Here is a 13,713-nt window from a genome sequence, read left to right on the forward strand (position 1 = left end):
CTAGCGGGGGGCTGATCAGATCCGGGAAGCCCTGCGGGAGAGCTTCCAGGTGGAGGAGGACTGAACTCTTCCTGGCATGCCCCACTGGGTCTTTCTTCCACCCTCCCCTCCTTTCCCTTTCCCCTCCCTAACCCCCCTTCCTAATGTAAAATAAAAACACCTGTTTTGCCAACAAATATGTCTGTTTATTTCACAGAACTCAGGTGGGGGGAGGAGGGGAGTGAGAGTGGGAGAGGAGAGGGGGAAACCTGGGAGGAGGGAGCTGGAAGGGGGAGGCAAGGAGAGGAAGGGAAGGGAAAGCTCAGGGTTGGGGGTCTTGCTGGCTCTCCCGTTGCGGGTGCGGGGGCATCGGGGGGGGGAGTGGGTGTGGAGGGTGGAGCAGGAGGGACGGGTGGGGGCAGAGGAAGCGGGAGGGGGAGCAGGGGAGGAGGAGAAAGCTGGGGCAGCCGCAGGGGCTGGAGCAGGAGGAGGCAGGAACCTGTACACCAGGGTCTGGAGGTGGCCTCAGAAGGCACGGCCCTGGTCCTCCAGCGCCTGCAAGTTCCACTGCTACAGCTGCAGGTCCTCACGGACCCAGTGCTCCTGGTTGTCGAGATGCTGCCCCCTTAGCCACAGGTGCCGCCTCTGGTACTCCTCCAGGTTCCGGGTGCGCCTGCTGGCCTGGGTGCCGGTGGCTGTTCCAGGCAGGGTGGTGCGCCTAGCGTAGGCCTGCTGCAGGTCTTTAATTTTGCAGCACACTGGCTGCGCAGGTGGCCTCTGGTGGCCAGGCTGGCAGCCATGTGGCTGTAGATGGCCGAATTCCTATGCCTACTGTGGAGATCGTGGACATTGGAGTCCTCCCCCCAAACCTCAATGAGGTCCACGATCTCCACACTAGACCAGGTGGGTGCCCGCCTCTTGCGGCCCCGGGGAAGGCTCCTGAGAGCTGCCAGCCTGGTCCTGGGAAGAGGTGGAGGGCTGGGTGGCAGCAGGTGGCTGGCTCATGCTGTGCCAGGTGCAGGGTTCTGCTAGCTGGATGCTGGCAACTGGCAAGGCACTATGGCCAGAATCTGTCCCTTTAAGGGCTCTGGGGCTGGGAGGGGGTCAAAAGAGTTTTCCTGGTTTGGCCCAGAGTGGCCACCAGGGGAACCTGGGATCAGCTAGCCTCCAGCTAGTTCGAATTGAGTGGCTACACAGCACTTAATTCCAACTACTTAGTTCGAATTAAGCGCTCCACTAGTTTGATTTAAATTTGAACTAGCGGTTTGTATGTATAGCCGCTATTAAAGTTAATTCAAACTAACGGCTGTTAGTTCAAATTAACTTTGTAGTGTAGACATACCCTCAGAGAGTAGTTACTAATAATTCACAATCCTGCTGGAAAGGTTTAACAAGACCCTCAGGGGTCTGTTTTGGGACCGTCTCTCTTCAATATCTTCATCAACGACTTAGATATTGGCATAGAAAGTACGCTTATTAAGTTTGCAGATGAAACCAACCTGGGAGGGGTTGCAATTAATCTGGAGAATAGGGTCATAATTCAAAATGATCTGGACAAATTGGAGAAATGGTCTGAGGTAAACAGGATGAAGTTTAATAAAGACAAATGCAAAGTGCTCCACTTAGGAAGGAACAATCAGTTTCACACACAGAATGGGAAGCGACTGTCTAGGAAGGAGTACGGCAGAAAGTGATCTAGGGGTTATAGTGGACCACAAACTGAATGAGAGTCAGCAGTGTGATGCTGTTGCAAGAAAAGCAGACATGATTCTGGGATGCATTAACAGGTGTGTTGTGAGCAAGATATGACAAGTCATTCTTCCACTCTACTCTGCGCTGGTTAGGCCTCAGTTGGAGTATTGTGTCCAGTTCTGGGCACCGCATTTCAAGAGGGATGTGGAGAAATTGGAGAGGGTCCAGAGAAGAGCAACAAGAATGATTAAAGGTCTAGAGAACATGACCTATGAAAGAATTGGGTTTGTTTAGTTTGGAAAAGAGAAGATTAAGGGGGGGACATGATAGCAGTTTTCAGTTATCTAAAAGGGTGTCATAAGGAGGAGGGAGAAAACTTGTTCATCTTGACCTCTGAGGATAGAACAAGAAGCAATGGGCTTAAACTGCAGCAAGGGAGGTTTAGCTTGGACATTAGGAAAAAGTTCCTAACTGTCAGGGTGGTCAAACACTGGAATAAATTGCCCAGGGAGGTTGTGGAATCCCCATCTCTGGAGATATTTAAGAGTAGGTTAGATAAATGTCTATCAGGGATGGTCTAGACAGTATTTGGTCCTGCCATGAAGGCAGGGAACTGGACTCGATGACCTCTCGAGGTCCCTTCCAGTCCTAATATTCTATGAAATGTAGGGCTGGAAGGGACCCTCAGAGGATATCTAGTTCAACCCCTTGAACTGAGGCATGACTAAGTGTATCTAGACCATCCCTGACTGGGATTTGTCTAATCTATTCTTAAAAACCTTCAATGAAAGGGATTCCACAACTTCCATTGGAAACCTATTACAGGGCTTAGTTGTCCTTCGAGTTGGAAAGATTTTCCTAATAACTAGCCTAAATCTCACTCGCTGCAAATAAGCCCATTAATTTTTCTTCTACCATTTGTGGACATGGAAAGCAATTGATCACCACCCTTTTTATAATAGCCCCTTAACAGATTTGAAGATTAGTTTCAGGTTCCCTGTCTGTTTTCTCTTCTCAAGATTAAACAGGCCTAGTTTTTTAACCTTTCCTCATTAGTCAGATTTTCTGACCTTTTTTCACTTTTGTTGTGCTCTTCAAAGTCTCTCCACTTGGTCCACATCTGTCCAACTCTTGACTGGTGCCAGGAGGAGTGGAACAGTTACTGCTCTTGTCACACATACACTACTCCTGTTGGTACACTCCAGAAGGAAAATTATTAGGCATTTTAGCATCTGCATCACCAGGGCTTGACAATTAGGGTAATCGACTCACCTGTGGCGAGTAGATTTTAGCCCGGCACGGCACCGCAGCATGCCAATCTGCGCATGCGCAGCGTGCCAAACTGTGCGGCTGGCGAGCGGGGCTCGCTGCCGCTTGTCAAACCCTGTGCATTACATTGCTGACTCATGTTCCAATTGTCATCCACTGTATCCTCCAAATCCTTCTTTTTTTTTTTTTTTTTTTCCTCCACTGCTGCTACTGCAGGTACGGGAGTGGCACAGCTGGCAAAGCGCTTGTTTAGCATGTGAGCTGTAAGGGATCAATGTCTGTATTCTACAGGACAAGGATAAATTAAGATACGCAACTTGAGGTACATAGCTGAAGTCGAAGTAGCTTGTAGACACAGCAGGAATTCTAAGGGAGAACACATTCCCTTCAACTTCCCTTACTCATTGTGGAAGCAAAACTACCAGCATCGACCAGAGAGCCCCTCTCAGTTCAAATTAGCATGTCTTCACTAGACCTATTTGAACCCTGGAAGATCAACAGCGGCAGATCGTCGTAACCCTTGTGTGACCTTTCTGACTCCAGATTAGTACCGTATGACCCCCAAAGCAAGGCTGCTTTACTTAACGTTTTTCCTCTTTGACTTCTGCATGACCCCAGTAATTCTAGCTTTGCTCTCATGACTTTGTTTCCTTTCTGTCTCCAAACAGACACTAATTGACCAAAGCTGTCCCCCAAATCATCCCCTGCATGAACCTAGTGCCTCCAGCCTTCTTCTTTGAGATGCCATATGACCCTTCTTTCATACTAGAACTCATTGTCCCTGACACAACCCTGTCTGCATCCAAATGTTTCCTTATTGATTCCTACATGTCCGCAATAACTTCAGCTTTGTTCTCTTTGACCCCAGATGGCCTCTTCTGCCTCCCATATGAAGAGTAATTGACCCAAGCTGCTTCAAAATCACTCCTCAATGACTCCTGCATGACCCCAATAACTTCAAGCTTTGCTTTCTGTGACCCCATGTGAATCCTTTGACTCTAGTCAGGTGCTGATTTACTGCGTCTGCCTCAAAATTGTTCTTCATTGATCCCTCGCATGAGCCTGCTACTTCCAGGCTTCCTTTATGTGAATCCAGGTGAACCTTCTGCCTGCAGATTGGCACTTGTTAACAACTCAGTGACCCTGGCTGCCTCCAATACCTGCCCCCTTCCACTTTTTGACCCAGCGTGACTGCTCTGCTTCCAGAGTAGATGTCATTGATCCCCTATGCATCCAATGTTGTCTAACTTGCTCCTAAAAATCGGCGATGATGATGGAGATTCTGCAGTCTCCCTAGGCCATTTATTCCAGTGGTTAACTACCCCAGAAATTTTTCCTAATGTCCAACTTAAATCTCCCTTCCTGCAATTTAAGCCCCTTACGTCTTTTCATACCCTTGCAAGAACAAATCGCCTCTCTCCTCTTTGTAACAACCTTTTATGTATTTGAAAACTGTCATCATCTCCCTTCTCAGCCTTCTTTTTTCCATTCTAAACAAACCATTTTTTAATCTTTAGCTCTGTTCTTTGACATGGTGTGACTCCCCTTCTACCATACCGGGCGTAACCAACCCAGGCTGCCTCCAAATTGTTTCTTATTGATGGCTGCATGACCCCAACACATGCAGCATTTCTGCCACCCCATTCTTGTGATTTTGCTCAAGATCCTGGCGTCAGCTCTTTGCTTCCCTGGTACCAGACTGGCCAGTTGTAGGTGGGGAATTAGCTCAAGCAGTAGAACACTCACCCAGAACTGGGGTGAGAGAGGTGAGTCTCCTTCATTGTAACAGCGAAGCCAAATCACCCTCCTTGGTCCGCAGATGGTGCCAAACCCACAACTCTGACAATATTAGTGCCACACATCAAGCTTTTGAACTGGCTCATGGTATTTCAGAAAGGAGCAAGAGGCCACATGGCAGACGTGGTATCCTCTGGTGTGACATGGGTGAGTCAGGGCCAGCTTCTCATTGGAGGGATCAACTCAAATGGTGGATCTATTTTGCATGCAAGTGGATGTAAGATCAATGCTTGCATTCTCCAATGGAAGTTTGCCAAAGGGAGGGGGGAGACACACACCAGGTCATTGTTCTTTCTTTTCAGGGGGACTGAGCCATTCAGTGCCCCTTGCCCCACTCAGCCACTGAAGAAGTGAGCCATGGCAGGGCTGGAGACAGGATGCTGCCTGACAACTAGGAGAATTAGCTCCGATGGTAAAATACTGGCTCTCAAGAGGGGAGATAGCAGGATTGATGCTCTGTGCTCTACACAAAGCACACAAAAAGGTCAGGGTCTCAGAGAGACACTTACCTGAGCAGTCTAGGTGGTTGAGTTGCATTTTTCAGCACAGCATCCCAAAAAATATTACTTGGAGATATCCATGCAGAGCTTCCAATCAAGCACATGGAAGTTGAGTGCATGCTTTTGATCAGGAGTTTACCTCCGAAATAACATTGCTTTTACCTTTTTTTGTAACCATTTCTCACTCTAACTAGGCAACATCCCACTTCAGAAAGAGCTATAGAGTTGTACCCTATTCAGCGTGACTTTAGAAATGTAATCATTTATTGCTTTCAAAATGCATTTATTGTGACATAAAAAAGTCTCTATTATGCTCTAGCAGATTTACCATCCTATTTTCACTGACTTATAGGGCAGGCTATTGCCCAGAAAAATAAATCCTGGGAACCTAGCAGAGTATAAAAGCATAACTGTCTGCTGAAGAAGAGCATGACACAAGAAATTGATTCTGCTGAGAAAGGGGCATGTGTGCAAAGCTATGGGAGTGATTCTGGTCATGTTTTTGCTGTTCTAAACTAGGAGCGAAGGCAATAGAGCATGCATTGTAAAACTGGAGTGAGGAGAGAATTGGGCCCTACATCTTCAAAGTGGCCAACATTTTAATTTAAGTGAGCAACATCTTCCCTGATAAACCTTATGGACAGATAGAACTGAGGCATGTATTTATTTGGTTTCTTAGAATAAGAAATATTTGGGTTTGTTTAGTTTAGAAAAGAGAAGATTGAGGGGGGACACGATAGCCGTTTTCAGGTATCTAAAAGGGTGTCATTAGGAGGAGGGAGAAAACGTGTTCATCTTGGCCTCTGAGGATAGAACAAGAAGCAATGGGCTTAAACTGCAGCAAGGGAGGTTTAGGTTGGACATTAGGAAAAAGTTCCTAACTGTCAGGGTAGTCAAACACTGGAATAAATTGCCCAGGGAGGTTGTGGAATATCCATCTGTGGAGATAATTAAGAGTAGGTTAGATAAATGTCTATCAGAGATCATCTAGACAGTATTTGGTCCTGCCATGAGGGCAGGGGACTCGACTCGATTACCTCTTGAGGTCCCTTCCAGTCCTAGTATTCTATGACTCTATGAATATTCACTCATAAGCATTTAAAAAGAGCACACATGCACCAAAATAATCTACATTTGTTTTTTTGAATATCTCTCTTGTCTAGCCCAATGGTTCTCTACCTATGGACCACTTGCAGCCCAATCAGCATGTAGCTGCAGCCCATGTGACATCCTCATGGCTATACAGGTAGTGCATATGTTGTGTAGTTTTGGCGCATGTACCACAGAGAGAGCTGCATATGTAGTCCACTACTGTAAATAGGTTGAAAACCACTACTCAAGCTTCTTAGTGTATGTCTACATAGCACTATTAGGGTCCGTCGATGGAGGCATGTAGACTAGACAGATAGGCAAAGGGAAATGAAGCCGCGATTAAAACAATCGCGGCTTCATTTAAATTTACATGGCTGCCGCGCTGAGCCGACAAACAGCTGATCAGCTGTTTGTCGGCTCCGCGCGCTAGTCTGGACGCGCCGTGCAAACCTGAAAGTCTTTTATTGACATCCCCCTTATGCCTCGTAGGATGAGTTTTACAGGGAATGTCGATAAAAGGCTTTCATTTCGACAGGGGAGCATCCAGACTAGCGCCCGGAGCCGACAAACAGCTGATCAGCTGTTTGTCGGCTCAGCGCAGCAGCCATGTAAATTTAAATGAAGCCGCGATTATTTTAATCGCGGCTTCATTTCCCTTTTTCAAATACACAAATCTACATGCCTCCGTTGACGGAGGCATGTAGTTTAGACGTACCCTTAACTATTTTGGATTTTTTTCCCCCAAAAGAGCTTATTTAAAAATATCACGTCTACACTACAGGGAAGCCTCAAAATTAGTCCAAGGCAGGCTTCCCTAATGTGGATGAGCTACCTTGAATTAGAGCCCCAGGAAGCACTGGGGAATAATTACTTTGAATGGCCCTGAGGAGGAGCTATTTTGAAATAGTAGCAGGGGAGCATCCACTCTACTACTATTCTGAAATAGCTGTTTTGGAATAAGTGTTATTCCTTGTGGACGGAGATTTACAGATTTTTTAAAAAAGCCACCCGTTATTTCAAAATGATTTCAAAATAATGCAATTGCGGTGTAGACGCTCACATTGTTATTTTGAAATAACGTCTGTTATTACTCCCCAGTGCTTCCTGGGGCTCTAATTCAAGGTAGCGCATCCACATTAGGGAAGCCTGCCTTAGACTAATTTTGAGGCTTCCCTGTAGTGTAGACCCACCCTTACAATGCACTATTAGCACTTTATGAAGATGTGATTAGGGAGATTTCTGTGGGGCAACCTCTTCGTACTGTTGAAGGCTGGGTCTGCAGGAGAAACGAAGGGTCTGATGTTCCTGAAATGTGTATGGAGAATAAGAGAAAAGGAGGAACTGTCTGTTTTTCTCATGGTCAATGTACAGGTGGTTGCAGCAAAGAAAAGTTCGTATTTGGGTTCGGGGTCTAACTTTAAAAAAGTTAGAGAAATGGTCAGAGGTAAACAGAATGAGGTTTAATAAAGAGAAATGCAAAGTGCTCCACTTAGGAAGGAACAATCAGTTCCATACATACAAGATGGGAAGCGACTGTCTAGGAAGGAGCATGGCAGAAAGGGATCTAGGGGTCATAGTGGACCACAAGTTGAATATGAGTCAACAGTGTGATGCTGTTGCAAAAAAAGCAAATATGATTCTAGGTTGTATCAACAGGTGTGTTGTAAACAAAACTCGTGAAGTCATTCTGCCACTCTACTCTGCACTAGTTAGGCCTCAGCTGGAGTACTGTGTCCAGTTCTGGGCGCCACATTTCAAGAAAGATGTGGAGAAATTGGAAAGGGTACAGAGAAGAGCGACAAGAATGATTAAAGGTCTAGAGAACATGACCTATGAAGCCAGGCTTCATGAACTGGGCTTGTTTAGTTTGGAAAAAAGAAGATTAAGGGGGGACATGATAGCGGTTTTCAAATATCTAAAAGGGTGTCACAAGGAGGAAGGAGAAAATTTGTTCCTCTTGGTTTCTGAGGACAGGACAAGGAGTAATGGGCTTAAAGTGCAGCAGGGGAGGTTTAGATTGGACATTAGGAAAAAATTCCTAACTGTCAGGGTGGTCAAATATTGGAATAAATTGCCAAGGGAGGTGGTGGAATCTCCCTCTCTGGAGATATTTAAGAACAGGTTAGATAGACATCTGTCAGGGATGGTGTAGGTGGAGCTTGGTCCTGCCTTGAGGGCGGGGGGCTGGACTCGATGACCTCTTGAGGTCCCTTCCAGTCCTATTATTCTATGATTCTATGAATGGGAGGCAGTTTGAGAATCTGTTGGCACTGTGAGGTCTGAGCGCCACCTCTGAGAGTGGAGAGGCATTTGAGCTTTGAAGATATAAACAAAAGGGGATAGGGGCCGGATCACTCTTCTGTGAGTGTCTGTCATGTTCTGAGGTGCGGTTCAGATCAGTGGGAGGTTGGAGTTACCTGCTCTGGTAACTTTGGGTGTCTTGAATGCTCTCCTGCTATGACTTACAGCTGAAACCCCCACAGCCAGCCTGCAAGCACATAGTTCCCTGAGTGCCTTGCTGCCCTACTTCAGCACTCTGACCCCAGCAGCCTGCCTGCACCACAACAGCCCCACCTTGGCCTTTACCAGCTATGGCTATTAATTGCAGAGTGACTCCCAATATAAACCTAGTCCCAGGACCCATCAGTCCTAAGGCTCCAGTCCTCTCCTGGAATGCTTAGCAACCGGATCTGTTTCTGCTTTCAAGGGGCAAAAGCTTGTTGCTTGAACTGCTCTTAATAAATCACTTCAAGGCAAACACAGATGAATTCCAAGATGGCTTCTTCTCCACCTTGTATCTTCCCAAATTCACTGGTTTGTCCCCAGAATCAGGGTGACCCCATGTTGTTCTCTCCAGACTGTGAAGTTCCCAGCGCCATGCTGAGGCATATGTGAATGGAGGTGGTTTGTTTGTTGTTTAGTCACTCATTACTTACTTTCATTAGAGACAGGTACCTACCTGGCTTTCTCCCTGTCTGGGAGAAATATGTTTATCAACTCTACATAGCCTTAGCTCTTAGTGCACACATCACACAAGACTGTTAATGATCAGTGAGTTATGAGTGTCCAGTGAAATATAGCATTCTCCCTTCATGGTTGTATCTCATTACAGCAACTGTGATGAATATGTCAGGCCTGACAAGAATTGCTGATACAGAGTAGTGAACCACCAAGGGACCTTGGCTTGCCAATGCCTATGACTTTGACATTTGATCCTTCTAGGTCTGATGTAGGCCACATATAATGAGCTTCAGTATGTGTTGCTAATCTCATACTTATTTCCTGCCATTCACAAACAGAGGTGAGAGAGAAGGAATTGAGAACTGTGCAAGCTAAATGTAAAATATTCATCCTAAAGGGAGAACGTGGCCAGAGTAGCTTCCTAATAGAATGCCACAATTCTATTATTTGCATGCATCTGGACCAGCTGGATTCTAGAGAGTAATCCATGGTTGAAGAAAGGCTAAAATAGTGCAATGTACCAGGTTTCATTGCTCCCATTAATAACCATGTTTATTAAAGTAGTTCCAAAGCAGCAAGAATTGGGCTCCATTATGCTAAGCACTATACAATCATAGCACCTAGCCCCTGCATCCAAGAGCTTAGAGTGTAAATAGACCTGTAAGACACAGGGTGGAAGAAGGCGGCATATACAAGCAGAGTGAATTATCTCATGAGGAGAAATGTTGTTCATTCCTTGATTTTTTTTTTTTTTTTTTTTTGAGAGGTGGAATCATATGGGGTCAAGTTAAATGAAGGAGGAATAGTAAAAGAAAAAGGGGTCAAGAGGGACAAGGTAGAAGACCAATAAAGGTAGATGTGGAGTGAAACTGATGTGAAGTGTTTGTGTGTGGGAGGAAGAAGGCTGGAGCTAACATTCAATCAAGCTATCAGAGAAAGTCCATAACGTACTCGGAAGGTTTAAAATTAATAGCAAACAATGTAAAAGAGAAAAAGGGCACTTACTCTTTGTGAGACATCACCAATCTCTCTACAGTTTAATCACAATCTGTCTGTCTGTACTGACTGTGTTAGGCCCAAAAAGTATGCAATATTTCTCTTAAAAAGATAAACTCCAAGAACTGCTTTTATTAGAACTTAGATCAGTAGAGATGTCTAATTTTAAGAAAGAGCAAGAAAATAAAATTAAACTAATGGAACAATTCATTTTGTCTGGCGCTAAGTATTTAGTCACAAGTTTCCTATTACAGAAAGTTTAAAATTCCCTCTTAGAAATAAGGAACAGCAAGTTGGTTGAAGCCACACCTCTCAAAATCCTGTATCCTCCAGCTGGAAAGGCAAAGATCCTAACATAGGATCACATTGCTCCAAAGTTGCTAGGGAACAGGGGAAAAATAAGTGGAAAGGAGTGAAAAGCTAGCAGTGGTGAAATGCAGAGCTGAGATTTAATGGCAGGTTAAAACTTCACTGCAAATCCTAGGAGAGCCTCACCGTACTTCTGTGTCATTGAACAAGGACAAAACAAATAATTTCTGAATAATGTAGCAGAATAAATTCTAACAATTCTAATAATTATTGAGCCAGATTCTCCATGGTGTCTCAGCTCTACTTTGTGCAGAGAAGGTAGGAACGTTTAATGAGTTGGTCTATGTGAGCCCTATCGACAGACTGTGGTAGACCATCTTAGGGCTGGTTGTAACTTAAACCACCGGTGTACGGTCCCTATGGAAATGCATGCTGGAAGGGAATGGTACTTTAGATCTGTTACTCCTCTTCCTGTCACATTTCTTTTCTAACATGCTCCCTACTCAGGGGAGGAATGGAAGAGGGGGAGGGCAATTGTTGCAGAAGCTGGTGTTGTTGGACTTACTCCAGGTGGGAGCTTCTCTCCAAGAGGGGAATTACAGCATGAATCTAACTCCTTTACATGGCCACAGCAATGCACAAGAGCCAGAAAAAGAAAGAAAAACTGGCTCATTGTATTTTGATGAGCACCTAATTATAAGGGATGCTGGTAGTGTTTCCCATAGTTAAGACTGTCTAACATTTTCCTTTGAGACCCTGTTTTCAATTGCTTATAGCTTTGCCAAACTTCATTTGTTCAAGTTGAAGGCATTGCCTGGGGCTACATTTTGGAAAGTTTCAGCTAAAACGCTTCCACCATTTCTCAAAATGAGGTATGGGGTAAAGTGTTTTGCCCAAATTCAATTATTTTTACTACTCCAGCTCTAGTATCTCCATTCTTTTGGAGAAGGGACTTGAGCACTGGCAGGGCCATACCCATTACATAAGGAACATGCCATTTGCCATCCCTGTAAAGAGCTGCCCAAGTTTGGCCAGGGTGATAAATCTTCGTTCTCACATATTCCATAGAGACTTGTTAGATTTGGCAGCTGAATTCTCAAAAGACATTGTCTGTTCTGAGCATGCGCTAGACGTGGGATGCTGAGGCTGAACAGTATTTCCCAGCATTTGCTCCCCTCTGCCGCCAAACCCAGGAAGTGGGAAACATTCTCCTGTGCTTTCGTGCCCCCAATAGCTGGTGCCCAGGTGAAGCCACCTGACTGGAGTAGAGAGGGATGAGGACTGTGAGGGGAGCCGAGACAGGTTGCGAGCAGGGCAGAAAAGGAGTAAAGATGTCAAATATTGGAATAAATTGCTAAGGGAGGTGGCAATCTGTCAGGGATGGTGTAGACGGAGCTTGGTCCTGCCTTGAGGGCGGGGGGCTGGACTCAATGACCTCTCGAGGTCCTTTCCAGTTCTATGATTCTATGTGGTAAAGACAGGCTCTGGGGGATGTATGGATAGGATAAGGCAAATAGGCTAAGGTAGAGAGACATAGGGGAAGAGGCAGAGACAGTAAATGCAGTAGCTAGCCAGGGAAAAAAGCAATGAGAGAGCACAATCTATTCCAGAACTTAAAATTGAACCTGGAAGTTTTGACTCTCAACATATCTCTAATGTCTTCCATTACTATCTATAACTTGTTATTCAAGTTGCTTAGCCAATCATATTTTACCTAGCAAGCACATACAAAATTAAGGTCATGTCCTTAATATAGCTGTATAAACGTATTTCCACTTGACATGCGGTTTAGTTCATCTTTGCTAATAGTTCTGTGTAACATTTTAGCATTACTTTGTGAAAAGCTTAATGGGCATTCTTTAGCATAGCTAAATGTTGCAACCTTCACATGTCAACTAGTCCTTTTCAACATAGTCTAAAATGATCTGGAAAAAGGGGTGAATGGTGATGTGACAAAATTTGTAGTTGATACAAAACTGCTCAACATAATGAAGCTCCAGACAGTCTGCAAAGAGATACAAAAAGATTAAAAAAAAAACCTAGATGGAAAATTCATGGAGGATAGGTCAATGGCTATTAGAATGGGCAGAGATGGTGTCCCTAAACTATGTTAATCAGAAACTGGAAACTGGTGACGGGATGGATCTCTTGATGATGATTACCTGTTCTCCTCCTTCCCTCTGGAACACTTGGCACTGACCAGTCTGGCCATTTTTTATTTTCTTATAACACATAAGCACAAAAGGGGGTCAAATTAAAGTGGCATAGGCAATCTAAATTCTGACATTCCCTTAGTTTTGAGTACTTGCATGTTCTTTTAATATGTGTGAGATTTTTCTCTTAAAAATAAAAAAAAAACAAAAAAAACCCCCGAACTCCTCCACAAACAAATTCCATTGTGTGGCATGACATTGGCATCAAAGAATCACCAGAAAGGCTGAGACATTTAGAATCACCATACTAACTTCTGCCACATGAGCTAGCCAAGTAACTGACAGCAAGTGTAAGCTGTCATCCTCTCTGTGAATCATCTCTGCCAGCTGGTATCACAGATATTTGCTGCCAGGAGAGGAATAGTGAAACTACCTGGGTTCCACTACAGGCTGTGGAGTACAAACCATTCTAGTGAGCACAGATTCTTGTGTGCTTTTTTCACTAGCTTGAACCCCTTCAAAGTGACCCTGTTTCAGTCCTGTACTTCCCAACCCTCGATTTCTTGTTGCAATGCCTCTCTACTTGTCGTCTTCTTGCTATTGTTCACTCCCTCAAGCTTAAAATCCCAGGGTATATCTAGACTACATGGCTCTATCAACAGAGCCATGTAGATGAGTTTACTAGACATAGGAAAATGAAGCGGCAATTTAAATAATCGCTGCTTTATTTAGATCAAAATGGCCGCCACGCTGTGCCGATCAGCTGTTTGGCGGCACAGCAGGGCAGTCTGGACACGCCGTGGTCGACAAGGGAAGCTTTTGTCAACCATGCCGTTATGCCTTGTGAAATGAGGCTTACCGGAGACATGTTTAGTAAACTCATCTACATGGCTCCGTCGATGGAGCCATGTAGTCTAGACATACCCTCAGTGTTCAGACCTAGCCCGTATAGCTCCCCCTTTTGG

The sequence above is a fragment of the Pelodiscus sinensis genome, chromosome 1 (genome assembly GCF_049634645.1).
Source record: "Pelodiscus sinensis isolate JC-2024 chromosome 1, ASM4963464v1, whole genome shotgun sequence".
Lineage (NCBI taxonomy): Eukaryota > Metazoa > Chordata > Testudines > Trionychidae > Pelodiscus > Pelodiscus sinensis.